The sequence below is a fragment of the Tachypleus tridentatus genome, chromosome 10, assembly GCF_004210375.1.
Source record: "Tachypleus tridentatus isolate NWPU-2018 chromosome 10, ASM421037v1, whole genome shotgun sequence".
Taxonomy (NCBI): Eukaryota; Metazoa; Arthropoda; class Merostomata; order Xiphosura; family Limulidae; genus Tachypleus; species Tachypleus tridentatus.
In genome coordinates, this window is record NC_134834.1 from 21,371,614 (window position 1) to 21,386,254 (window position 14,641).

General features: G+C 31.9%; 1 pseudogene across 1 annotated transcript; it reads left to right on the plus strand.

Moving 5' to 3' along the window:
- Positions 1 to 1,857: 1,857 nt before the first annotated feature.
- Positions 1,858 to 11,864, plus strand: LOC143227990 (spliceosome RNA helicase DDX39B-like; annotated as a pseudogene). Its single transcript, XR_013015139.1, has 5 exons — positions 1,858 to 2,017; positions 5,671 to 5,911; positions 7,061 to 7,188; positions 8,406 to 8,681; positions 11,677 to 11,864. The product of XR_013015139.1 is annotated as a spliceosome RNA helicase DDX39B-like (transcript).
- The last annotated feature ends 2,777 nt before the right edge of the window (positions 11,865 to 14,641 follow it).

Below are 14,641 nucleotides of genomic sequence, written 5' to 3' on the forward strand. Positions count from 1 at the left end.
TGGTGTGATGGGGAGTAAAACTTGAGGGATAGGTGTGTATCTTATGGCAGAGCCACATCAGGGTATCTGTTGTGTCCACTGAAGGGAACCGAACCATTGATTTTAACATTATAAATCTGTATATTTACCACTTGTTCCACTTGGAGACTTAAGAAATAAGACTAGACACAAATTGTAAAAAAGAACAGTGTTTATTATATACTATAAGCCTAAATACAGCATATACACTTGCAGTTTACGTATGTTTAGCCATTGCTTTAACCAGATTACTGGACTGACAGTTAAGTTCTGTATTTAATGATATTTTACACCAAACTAATCATAATTAATCAATGCAACATATACTATCACGTGACTAATCATTCTTATAACATAAGTGTTGAATCATAACCATTTGATATCATCCAAACAGCAGTTTGAGGTAGAGCATTAAGTTGACATACTTACACAAAATTGCATTAAAAATGTTCTCCAAGAACGACAGTAGGCATTAACAACTTCGGAAACAGTAAAGAAATAAAGGTAATTTCAAGCAAAGCCAGTTTTCTTGACTGCATGTTAAATAAAACCTGCACATATTCACAACAAAGAATGAATTCAAAATAACTATTATAATACTACAAGAACTACTTCAGAAACATTTATATCAATGCAAGACACTGCTGTGGTCTATTAGGTTCTTAGCCTAAAGTTGTTAATATTGCTATAAACTTTCACTTTTCATGGTTTATTACAGGTCGACCTGGTCGACAGTTTTTTTCTGTAAAGGAGTCACCTCTATTGATACTGTAGGGGCTAAAAGCTCATTTGAAACTGTTGGCAACCTTTGATGAAAATAGTGCACTTTGGACACCCTCACAAGCGGGTGATTCACTCATGCTAACTTCTCATAACCGCTGTTTAACATTGTACTTGCTGCTTGTTTTTTAAATTTCGCGAAAAACTACACGAGGGTTATCTGCGCTAGCCATCCCTAATTTAGCAGTGTAAGACGAGAAGGAAGGCAGCTAGTCATTACCACCCACCGCCAACTCTTGGGCTACTCTTTTACCAACGAATAGTGGAATTGACCGTTACATTATAACGCACCCACGGCTGAAAGGGCAAGCATGTTTGGTGTGACGGAAATTCGAACCCACTACCCTCAGATTAGGAGTCGAACGTCTTAAACCACCTGACCATGCCAGGCCCTTAACATTTGAAGTACTGTATAAGTGTTATATTACACTCTTCTATTTCTCATTGTAGAGGGAGAGGATGTGGATTTTTCCTCATCTCAAACACATCAAGCTTAACCTCCTTTAGTATTACTTGTCTCCTAGTTTAAGTGTTATTAATTATTTATATGATGTTTTTTTTTTTAATTTTGTCTCAATAAATTTTATTTGTAAGTCGATGATCTCACAAAATCGACTCGAGACAGTTAGGAATTGTATAATGGTCTGTTTGTTTGTAGTTATTAATAATATAATAAGTTAATATTTTTCCAAATTGATTTTTTAAAATGTTAATATCATGATGCATATATTTAATAATACCGTTGGACAAATGACACATATATTTCTCGTCTACTGAATATATTAATTTTGATGTAATTTTATTTTTTATTTTCTAATTTTTTTTCAGCCAATAACTGGTCTCGAGGGTTATTACGTTATTCTCTTTTAGCCATTGTTGATTGTGTATTGTTTGTGTCAAATCTGTTGAAGGTAGGTCAAAGTAAATCAGTTTTGATCTTTGTAGATTTGTATTTATTTATATGAATACTTATTCAGTTAGGGAAGTATGTTTTGTTAGTTTTAGTTAGTAGGTTTATTTTTCTTATCAACGATTTTCAGTGTTAAACTTTTATAATGTAATTGTGTGTCCGTGTTAGGCTTAACTCTTGATGAACAAATTACTATGAAATAATGTTAAGGTGTGGTAAGAAATGAATTAGTGGCGGTGTCTTGTTTAAGAATAATGAAGATTCTTAACGTATTTCATCGCTTATTTGGAAAACATGCCAGAGCATTAGGTAGAAATTCATGGATTTATTACCATTTTCTATTAAAATCATACCATGTATAATAATAGTGATAATATTAAAACTACCCGTACAATTTTTGGAATTTTTTATATATACGTCATACTGTCTCCGAGGCTAAAACTGAAGAAAAAACCGTTCTAGTAGTAGGGTTTTTTTAATCTTATTTTTATTAAAACGTTTTGAAATTACTCGTTTTTCTGATAATAAATTATATTTGTGTCACTTCTTATTGGTGTAGTAGAAATTAAAAAGCAAACAAGGTAACGGAATATACTAGTTTCACAGTTCTAGAAGTCATGCATCATAATAATGTTATCAAACTTTAAATGTTTACTTGCTTTTCGTATTAATTTCCTAAGTTTATCATTATCAGATTCAAAGCTCATTATTTGTTTTTTAATCAATGTAATGCCACCATTCTTTACTACTAATACTAGTATATAGCCCATCAAAAATAACTAAGCAAATACTAGAACCTCCACCTGATAGTATACCCTACCCTCACATTTCATAGCTGACTGAAATAAGTAAATTTTGCAAAATAAAGTTTGATCAGCAAAGAGGCAGAAAAGAAAGTGCAGTTAAGGCAATCCAATGTTGGTAAATTCCTTTGTGAGGACCCAGTGGCATTGTCTGTGAACTTAAAATGCTAGAAAATGGGTTTTGTTGCACCTAGTGGGCAGAATACAGGTAGCCCATTATTTAGCTTTGTCCTTAACTTCCAACAATTATTTTGTGAGCCAGTCAAAACTAAGATCATTCATGAGATGATATTAATATGAAAGTCTGAAGGGAGGTAAGGCCTGAAGTTGTTGGTACCCTAGTGAATCTTTAAAAACTGACCAGCTTTAGACAATGAAGTACAAATTCCAGAATGGATGTGACCTGTGCTGTTAACATGAAAAACATATCTTAACCTATGGACCTTTCAAACAAAGGACTATTTGGTTTTTCAAGGTCAAGGCTGTCCTTGCATACCAACTAAAGAAAAACTGGAAAAATTAGTTTTCAGGAACTTGCTGACTCCCTTTTGAACTTGTAATATGTGCTGACCCTCATTACTGTTAAAGGCAATTGATTCCATAATTTATTCACACAAAATACATGGTTGTCATAACTTGTCCTTATGTTCTCTTTTCTAAATCTTAAAGTTTTGTTGTAAAGACATCTGCTATGGGTATTAAAACTTTAAAGTACAGAACAATGCTTTGAATTTTCTAGGTCACCTTCAGATCAAAAAGAGTTAGCAATGGCTCATTGCTGGCCATGTCTTAAAGATGATGTTGTAGGGGGCGTTGCTGTTAGATGTTAGGTTACTAATTAATATAGGTATAAAGGTGTTCCTTTATGTTGGTTCTAGAATCATCCTTTGAATAGTTTTTAATACAAAAGTATTCTTTTTTTATATGGAGACCAAAACTGCACATAATGGTACAAGTGAGGGCTAACTGGTTCATTGTGTAGAGACAAAATTATCTTTTATAAGTTGTAATTGGTGTGTGTAAATAGGCCCATAATTCTGTTGTTATTGCTATTAGTAACAGAGCGTTGCTTGATTCATTTGAGTGACTTATCCACTATTCCAAAATTTTGTTTGTGTTTTGATTGAAGTGCCATCTATACTGAACATGTCCAAATGATAGTATAGTTACAAAACTTTGCATGTACTGTAATGAAAGGATGTTTGCCAACTCTTGGTCTAAGTAATACGTCATCATTCTCTGTACACAGAAGTGTAATGCATGTTCTTAGAATGAAAGTATGCTAATCACTTTGAACCACTAATTAAATCTAATAAAATTGAGAATGTTGAATTACCATCAGCTTAGGTGCTGTTATTTCTTTTGAAGCTTAGTGCATGGAAATGTTTTGTGGTAAGCAGAATTAAAATCAGTTTGTAAAACAAACATTTGCGTGTGTGACACCATATAACATCAATTTTTTTACTAAAGCCACATGATTTATACAGTTTATTACATAGTAAAATGTTACAGAATGTTGATATTACTTTTTATTAAAACTACTGGTTGGACTTCTCTCGCCAATATTACTAATCAAGTTAACTTTCTGTTTGTTTAATATTTTAATTTAAGGCTCGTATGTTTTGTTTTCCTGTTAACTTTTTATAAGAGCATTGTCCAGTGACTTTCAGCAGAGTATTCCAGAAAACCACTTAAATACACACATTAAACTTTGTTAGCATGGAAGTGGCACTTTCCTCTCCATGTACTTATTAAAAGTAATTTGGTTATTATTCAGTAATTCCAAAGCATGTTCTGTTTAGGTGTATAAAATAACCTAGGCTTAAGAATAAAAAAGTTCTACTTTTATCTTTTGATTTTTTAAGACTGGTCTTGTATTTTCATTTCTGAGAACAAGCGTTAAAATTTAAATCTAGTCTCTAAAAAAAAAATTCCGTGTGTAAGAGGTTGTTAGTGCTAATTAACTGAGACCAGCATGAACTAATTACACAGTTTTCTAGAAAACATAAGTTATGTGTCCCCGCTTGTACAGGGAATGCGTTCTGGATTTACAACACTAAAATCAGGGGTTTGATTCCCCTCGGTGGGCTTAGCAGATAGCCAGATGTAGCTTTGCTATAAGAAAACACAAACACAAGTTGTGCAAAATGCAGCTTCCCCCTATTTTACAGTATGTGGAGCTTTCTGGAAAATGTTTATTACTGTAGTGTGTTACTATAGAAGTTTCTAGAGCAATTGGTTTGAGAGACAATAGGGTGAACAAAGTATATGTTGTGTAAATTAACAAGTCTACAAAGTTGGCTGACCTTAAGCTCAGCATAATAAATTTGAGTATTATAACATTTTGGGATATCACTGGTTCAAATAACATTTAATGGATGTTAGGAAACAAGTCCAAATTAAAGCAATACTTTGAGATAAATCATGATTTGAATACATTTAGTTTTCAGTAAATTCAGCTGTTTACACTAATGGAAAATAGTGCCTAATGTGTAGATAAAAGGTAGTCACCAGAAATTTTTTAGTTTAATCTTTAGGCATTATGCATTACTTGGTGCAAAAGTGTAGTAGGCACTGTAAAGTTTCTCTTGTAGGTTTTCAAGCATAGACTCAATTTTCTGAAAATGCACTAAGTGAAAAAGAAAAGTCTGAATGTTCATTTACAACTAATATATTTTGTGTATTTTAATAACAAATTGTAAAATGTGTGCAAAATACAAGTACCAACTTTCATTAATAAGAAAATATCTATGCCATGTTATGAAATGTCTGAACATTTTCGTTTACGTGAAAGCTCGGATTGTTTTAACCAAGTTGAATTGAAGATAAAAGTATACAAGTTAAATAGTTTTGTCAAAACACCTGACTGAATTGTATGCAAACTTTAAAAAAATCCACAGATTTTGCTATTAAAATTTCTCTGCTAGTTTTGCTAAGTTAGTTTTTTAGGTGCTTTGTAATGGTAGACAAAACTTGGTATAAATGCATGTTTGTGATTGGTACCAATTCCTTCAAATTGTCTGTAGAAAAGGTTGTTACAAAGCAGTATTACAACAATTAAGGTTTGGTATCTCTTTGTAGAAAATGTGTAACAGACATATTTTCCTGTTACTTGAAACAAATGGTAAATATTTTCCTAAATTATTTTTATGGTTCCAGATAAGCTGGTTTTCTTTGCTTCAAACCTGATAAATTAGCATCATGGCTGAAAATGACACTGAGCTATTGGATTACGAAGAGGAAGATGAACAGGAACAAACGACCAATGAAATAGTAGCAGAAACAAAGAAACCAACTGGTGGTTACGTATCCATCCACAGCTCAGGGTTTAGAGATTTCTTATTGAAACCTGAACTTTTAAGAGCTATTGTAGATTGTGGATTTGAGCATCCTTCAGAAGGTAAATTGTTTTTCTTAAAATATTTTTTCCCATTTTAATCTCTGTATTTCAACATTTCGAGATTTCTCAAAAATGGCTGAATGAATTTAGGTGCAAGTTTCCATACATTTGGACTACGATCCAACTTAGAAATGATTTGTGATGACGAGAAACCCACTTGAAGTAAAAATGTATCTCGGGATAGCTGGTATGGGTATTAACACTTTTATTAATAAAGCAGAGAACAATGTTTTGACCTTTGTAGGTCACCTTCAGGTTAAACCTCTGGTGATGACCTAAGGTCAAAACATTGTTCTCTGCTTTATTAATAAAGTTTTAATACCCATACCAGCAGTCCTGAAATATTGGGTTGAGGAATAATTTGTGAGCGTTTTTTCAAGTTAAACAAATATATTCATAAATAAAACGCTTTCGCAAAATATTTCATGTCATTTGGTAGATAATTTTTTGCTCTAATAGATGGTGTGTTTTGTTTTCATGTCTTTAATTTTTGCTTTCATTTTCAGCTCATTAAATGGAATGTCAAGTGGACAAAATCGAGCATTTTCGACACCATCTGCTTTTCGCATTTAATTTCTTGCAATTTCGTTTAAAACAATGCATACTATATACCTAGGTAATACATGAAATAAAGTATCATAATAAATGTTTTGGGTGTAATGTGTTCATGCATTGAAGTATTGTATAGTCTTGCATGTAATGCTTGAATGAAATTATTTAAAATCGCTCACAAATTATTCCTCAACCTAATACATTAGAAGCGATTTGTTTTTGCAGGGTCAAGGTCTCGGAATTCTTTAAAAACCCCTATCCTTTAATATAGGAACTGATTTTTCACTTTTCTATAAATTAGTCAAAAATAATTGGGATTTTGATTGGAAGTGTGGACATGGAGAATATTTTTCATTGTTCCACTGAAATGGCCCATCTGATTATGATGTGTGGATACATTTTCGTATTTTTCGAGAGCCAAATATGATCATTGTTGTATAGTGCCTCTAGTTTTGCATTGTCTTGTTAGGCAAGATGTATATTGATATTTTCTAGTTGAACTTTGGTTTATATACATTTAGTTTCACTGAGAAATTTGAATATTTAGCCCAAATAGTTACTCTAAGTAATAAAGTGGGTTTGATTTTATATTTCCAGTTCAACATGAGTGTATTCCACAAGCAATATTAGGAATGGATATTTTATGTCAAGCCAAGTCTGGTATGGGAAAGACTGCTGTTTTTGTACTGGCCACACTTCAGCAGTTGGATCCTGTGGACAACCAAGTAAGATTAATGTATTCATAGAACTTAAATTTGTGAAATATGTTTTATTGTGGTGCATTTAATGATTGTTTGTACCTTGTATTGTATTTTGTCAATGTGGAGGCTGGTGAAAAAAGTGTGGGTTAAACTGGCGGTGATCTCCAACTTGGCCCCAACCAATAATTTCAGTTAAAATTATTATTGGTTTTTTGTTTTTTTTTTAAATTTAGTGTTGGAAAAAGATATAGGGATGCAGTAGTATATGGGTATCATTATGTGTGTGCAGTTTTAAAAACTGTCACATTCTTTGCAAGTACATTCATTACTAACAATGAAACTGAATCTCTCTCTTTCTCTCTCCCCAATAATGGTAGTTGCACATATTCTCTTTCTATTTTAGTGGGTGGACTGACACTCATTTGTGGGTTTTTACTTTAATGTGGTGATGTATTTATTTGGTGTAGATAGGTCCCCCAAACTACAAGGTAACCATGATTATGTTGGACATAAGTTGTGATTACTTTATTTGAAAAGAGAAATAACCAATGAATAATGCTGTTTTGTACCTAAAACATTAATTATTCCTATATAAACTTAAAGATTTTTTTGTAAATTAAGCAGTAATGTAATTTTTAAATCTTGCTGCATAATTTATGTGATAAGTTACTGATTTTTTATGGGAATAGTTTTAAATAATTGCAAAGTTACTTGAGAAAGAAGCAGTTGTTCCCATATGCCATTTCCAGTTAAGTTCCACTTTTTGTATTATATTTTGAATTAATTAGGTGTCTTATACATATGGCCAACACTATAGGTATAAAGATGTATATTGAATAATTTTATAAGTTTTTGGTGATATTTCTTACCACATACTAATACTGCAAGAATGCTATTATTATAAGTATGATAAATATTGAAGTAAAACTACCCAAAGAAGTATCAGTAACTTTCTGTTTAAGGTTAAAATATTTAAAAACAAAAACATGTATTAATAATTACAGCCAATTAGTTTTAGTTACCATCATTGAACTAGGAATGATGACAACTGTGTTACCAAAACTAGTTGGATAACTTGTCATTTTACTCTTAATATAGCAACACAATGATTTTGTTAAAAAATTTAATAAGTGTTCATGTTGGATAAAGCTCTTACTGTTCTTCAGAAGTTTAGGATGAACAATTTTATTGTATTTTCTATTTGTGCCATAGTAACAAAACTTCACATTTACACCTTTCAGGTTTCTGTAATTGTAATGTGTCACACCAGAGAACTGGCTTTTCAGATTTCTAAAGAATACGAGCGATTTTCTAAGTACATGCCAACCATCAAAGTAGGTGTTTTCTTTGGAGGTATGAACATTGCCAATGATGAGAAGGTCCTCAAGACCAACTGTCCCCACATAGTTGTCGGAACTCCTGGTCGCATTTTAGCCCTGGTGCGTAACAAAAGTTGAACCTGAGACAAGTGAAGCACTTCATCTTGGGCGAGTGTGACAAGATGCTGGAACAACTGGGTAAGATACAGTAGTGGTCAGTGGGACTGAAGATGTTGGTTCATGTATAGTTAGCAATGGTTTGTTTATTAAGTCAAATTTAATTTTAACTCATTGTAATTATTAATGTTTTGATAAAATCGAGTTTCTTACGAATATCAAAACTAAGACATCTTAATGAATAATATAACTAATATAATGATCTAACTATAGAATGTATACCAGTGGAATCTCGGTGACCAAACTGTGTTGATTGTATCATTGGATACACTTTTTGTTAACTATTCGACCACAATTCAAAAATTTTTATTGGGTTTTATTTTATTTCACAAATACAATAGAAAGCAAGTTTTTAAATATGGCAGGAGAAACTGATTTGTGAAAATAGTGAGTAGGTTTGAGTTGTGTACAGTAAATCTGTAATTTTCAGCAATTTCTAGCCTATCTAATGAGCTGTGAGAAACAGGTATTGGTTATTAACTTCTACCTGAAATACTTGTCTTATGAATAAAAGATTTATAAGTTCAGAAGTAAAGATTTATTGATATTTGATCTTCACCATATGATTCAAATTGTTCATTTCTAAATCTACTTACATGCTGTTAGTAGTGAAATAGCTTATTTTCAGGGTAAGTTCTTTTAAGTCGAGAAAACTTTTGATGTTTATAATATTTTTTTTCTATTTAATTATTTTTGTAGGTTTACTTAACTTTTCCAAATTGAAGGGTGCTGAAAGTATGACTTTTAAAACTCACGGTGTAAAATTTGTAGGTTCAATGTAACGAGGGATAGATTTGTGGATTTCAGAACTGGACAGCTGGATTTGAATCCATGCTACATTAAAAATATTCCCACATTGAACATTGAGAGACAGTAAATCCTTAGGAGTTGGTATTAGGATGCAGTTGAATAGCTGCTGTCTATGATGTATGGTTCAGGCACAGCAACCTGCCTTGGTAGCTTTACTGTGAATATAAATACCATTTCTGTCTCTAAGAATCCATCAAATTTCTCGTATTTTGTTATACAATGCTGTTTTGAAAAGAACAAATTTTGTCTTTTTTGCATTTTACATCAAAACATTTGACTTGATAAAATAAAACTAGTCGGCTGTAATATGTTAAATGTCCATTAATTTATTTCTTTTATCACTTTAATTTGCTAGTTGAATCATACAATTCCTATCATAAATCACAAATATAACGTGAGTGACAAAGATTTTGTGGTGACCACTAACCTCAACTTTCAAATCTTTCTCATGCTTACCATTGTCGAGCATAATGTTATGCTGACAGAATTTTTAGTCAGTACATTTAATATTTGTAGTTTGTTTTCAGTAACTAAGAAAATTGTATGCAAGTTTAAATACAATAAACAATATATTCAACATACAAAGGGTTTGCAGTTTTCCTTCACAGGTCTTGTTTACTGTATTTACTTTGTGGCAATACACTCAGAAATGTTCCTGCAGGTTTTGTGTAAACATAATTGGACAGAATATTATCAGATTTGAAAAGAACATCAGAAACCATAAAAATGTTCAACTGTGTAACTCGGTGATTCCCAACCAGGGGTGCCAGATAGTGTTCCAGGGGGTGCAAGATAACATTTGTTTTTTGTTTATATTAAGGATACTGTCCTATATATTTAAAAATTATGTTCGATTTTTATTTCATATTTTTCTTGTTAGAGATGTAGCTTTTTACCTTCTTACGATAAACTATATAATTTCTATCGTCACCGGTGCAGACTGAAATATTAATGTACAACTGTAAACAACACACGAAACGTAAGCGCTTGGATGCACAGGCAGACTTGCGGATTGCTATCAGCAGCGAAGTGCCACGCTTTGAAAAACTCGTAAGAAATAAACAGGAACAAAAGAGTCATTAAATTTAAATTGGCTCATGAACATTTCAAATTCAAAGAAATTTTATTTCATGCATGGATGAAAATTTATTATTTTGTAGGCCATGTATGGTTTATGCAACTTTTAGTTGTAATGTTTTTCTTTTCGAAATGTTTCGTGTTTGTTTATATATCATTAAAAACTAATCATAAAAATTTGTTTTGGCCAACTTCACCTTTATTCTTAAATAAATAATTACTGTGAGGGGTGCGAGAACATATTAAAATTTTTTAGGGGTGCAGGGCATAAGAAAGGTTGGGAACCACTGGTGTAGCTGATTTTGATTTATTTTTGTCGTTGCTTTCATGTTTTTTACTGTTGAAGTAAATAATTGAGGCTGTTCATTTCATTGACATTTAAGTCTGAGATAACATTCGTAGTCAGCACTCATATATCTAATTAAATTAGTGTTTTATATTAATGTGGGTATTTATTATACATCATATGCCAATTTCAACACTTTTTTGAAAAGTATTTGCTTAATGTTTAGAATGGTGCTGCCATATTTTAGACCACAATGTTAACTTAAGTAATTCATTTTCTGATTTTTATTAGATTTAAATAATACTTTTAAAAGATAACAAGAACCCCATAATAGTATCATAAGCATTAATTTAATCAGTACAATCTTAGTTGGAGAAATAGCAGGTGCATGAACATAAAATTAACGTGATCACTGAAAAATATAGGGAGGAATATAACTAGAAGCCAGTAAAAAAAAAGTGTAATATCTATTTCAGACAACAAAAATTACAGTTTTGCATTCTTTATAAATTTTTACTTGCAAAATAAACCAACTAAATATTATATAATGTTAGAATTTAATTGTGGTAAAAAGAAAAATTGTTGAAGTATAATTGGATTTATTAGTAGAATTTTGTGATGCATTCAAAATGACCACATGGTTTACATTATCATAACATTAATTGAAAAGAAGCGTAATTTCTTAATTACATCAGAGATGGAGTGTTTCACTTTTTTTTTTTATCATAAAGGAAAAGTAAGTTTTACTGTGTTTTTTCTCTGATATATCTCATGATGGTATATTATAGTTTTGTAATTTCATTTTTGGATTTCAGTGTTTTAAGAATGAATATTGTTTTCCAGACATGAGACGAGATGTCCAGGAAATATTTCGAAGTACTCCACACGACAAGCAAGTGATGATGTTCAGTGCTAGTTAAAAGCAAAGAGATCGTCCGGTGTGCAAGAAGTTTATGCAAGATGTTATTACCCTCATATATCTTATTACTTTGCTGATGGGGACTTTATATCACCAAATGGATTTAGGCTGAAATATTTGTTACATCTGTTAGTGGTGTTCATGAAACCTGGTGTTCCAGTTCAACTGTTCCTTGACTGCAGTTGTTTGCAATGAAGAGTAGTTGATGTTAACATAGAGAACCCTACACAAAACAACCTGCTGTTTATAACAACTCGGTTCTAAGGAGTCGATAGTGTTTATGGTTCTTTTTGTGTGCTCTTATTTCCAAACTAATTTTTAGTTATATTTGGTCATCGTTTAATCACCTTAATGTTGGTTCTTTGCTGTCTTTTTCTGAAGCCGAAATAATTGTTTGTTTGTGTAATATTCCTTCTGGCATACAGAATTTATGGAAAAGATGGTTTGAGATTGAAAATACAGATTGTTTTATTGGTCTTGTGGTTTCCAGCTATTTTTTAATATGTGTTTGCAGAAATACTAGTTAGTGGTCAGTATGTGTATGTAAGTGGTAGCTGATGTTGTTATTGTTACACTGGTGGTTTTCAACAGTCTTTTGTACAAGAATTCAGATCTAATCTTATGTGGTCAGTCAAAGTATAGTTTCTTGTGTTTATTCAGTTTGGTGCTTATCTGTAATTCAGTAGTGCTTGTGGAGTAAGTTTTTTTTACGGGTTGTTTCTCGTGTAACTTAGTGAAACCATCTGCATCTTGAGGGCTTGTGCTTGTTGAGGTGGCATTTAACTTGGTCAGTTTAGTATGAGTTAGCTGTCCATTCATGTGTTATCTGTTTGACTACCTTTTTTGAGTCAGTATAAGGTTTTAAAAATGGCACAGAGCAGTTTGGCTGATATCTTGCGGGGCAGGTGTAGTCTGATTAATGTGAATTGTGTTGAAGAAGATGATGCTGTTGGGTGAACAAGATCTGCGTGGGTTTCGTCAATAGTTTTGTGAAAGGACTGGACAATTTTAACTCTTCTTCATCATGGGGTTCTTGTGAGATGGGGTCCGTTGAGTGAAATTCTTGTTCTGTCATCACTTCTGAAGTGCAGAGTTATTTACTGTGGTCCTTGTGGACACTCATCGTCTCAGCAGGTGATGCATCCGGTGACCACAGAACACGCTGCAGCTGTTGGTCATAGAAGTCCACTCTGGAACAACAAGGACACCATTGATTAGGTTGCTCGACCGTCTTCATCTCTCAGGGCTTTTTACATTTTAATTTAACTTTTGTTTGTACCATCACTTACAGTAATATAAGTTCTAATTAAATATATTTGGGTGTATTAATATTAAAACTAAACTTTCTCTTGTCCAACTTAGATTTAGAAAAATTCCATGTATATGGTTAGATGTTTATACAGTAGGTAGTTACATGGTTATAGATTAACTTGTGCATTTCAATAAGAAAAAAATAGTTGGTAGAATACACTTTAGAACATTTACAAATAGTGTAATGTCTCTCAGTCAGAACAAGAGCATCAGTGTTTAATGTTGAAACATTTCTTGTGCTTAAGGACAATTTAAAATCACATGAAAAATTAGTCTTCTGAAATAAAATTATAATTGAAGTTTTGTTTCAAATATTAACTTTTATTTTCTCACATGCAAAGTGCTTCTTGGACTGTTTTAGTTCTTGGAAGCAAGTAATCAAGACAGCAAATGTAGATATGTGAAAAATAGTGACAACTGATGTGAATTGGATTGTTAGCACTTGTGTGTGGTCAAGATGACCAGTGAACTAAATAATGTAGACATATTTGTAGTATTTGAGAAAGCTAACTGGTACTGGTACATCAGAGACCCTATAGTTTTAGAGAAAATTAAAATTAGTGTGTAATTATTGCCTTACTGTAAGTCTAACATTTGAATTTATTGTAAGAACAAACCTTGGGCTTTTCTGGTTGTATACATAAAAAGTTATGATTGGATTTTGTTTTTAACGCATGCTACTAAAGTTGTTTAATTAGGAGACTTCTCATATTATACTAAATATTATTAAATAATTTTTATTCCGTTTTTTCCAAAATGTGAATAATAGTTTGTCACCTAGTTTGGTTTAATAAAATGATCCTCTAAATTAGATTTTGTTATCGCAATTGTAATTTGAAAGGTATTCTACCAACTTGTATTTATTAAAATTGTATTGCCACATGTGTAAATTGTATTACTTGTAACTGACTGCCTTTTATATAACTTTCAAAGAGTTAGTGAACTTGTTAGTTTAGAAAAATGAAATGATTTTCTGAATCATTAAAAGGGAGGTTAAACAAATGATTAGTTTCCTCCAGCATTAACATTCATATTACGATCATGTTATTTGTTGGTTTTACAAACCTTGGTTCATACTTTTATAGGAAAGATCACACAACTAGTGTTATTTGTATAGTAATTTATTGGTACAGTTAGGGTGCCAGTAAATTATGAATAAGTAAACAATTCTTGGTAATCTCTTGCATCTGATGGTGCACTTAGTTATTTGGCTTATTATTGGTTCAGTTAGGGTGCTAGTAAGTCATGAACAGTAAATAATTCTTGGTAATCTCTTACATCTGATGGTGCACTTAGTTATTTGGCTTATTATTGGTACAGTTAGGGTGCTAGTAAGTGATGAACAGTAAATAATTCTTGGTACTCTCTTGCATCTGATGGTGCACTTAGTTATTTGACTTATTATTACAGTACAGGGTGCCAGTAAGTCATGAACAGTAAATAATTCTTGGTAATCTCTTGCATCTGATGGTGCACTTAGTTATTTGGCTTATTATTGGTACAGTTAGGGTGCCAGTAAGTCATGAACAGTAAATAATTCTTGGTAATCTCTTGCATCTGATGGTGCACTTAGTTATT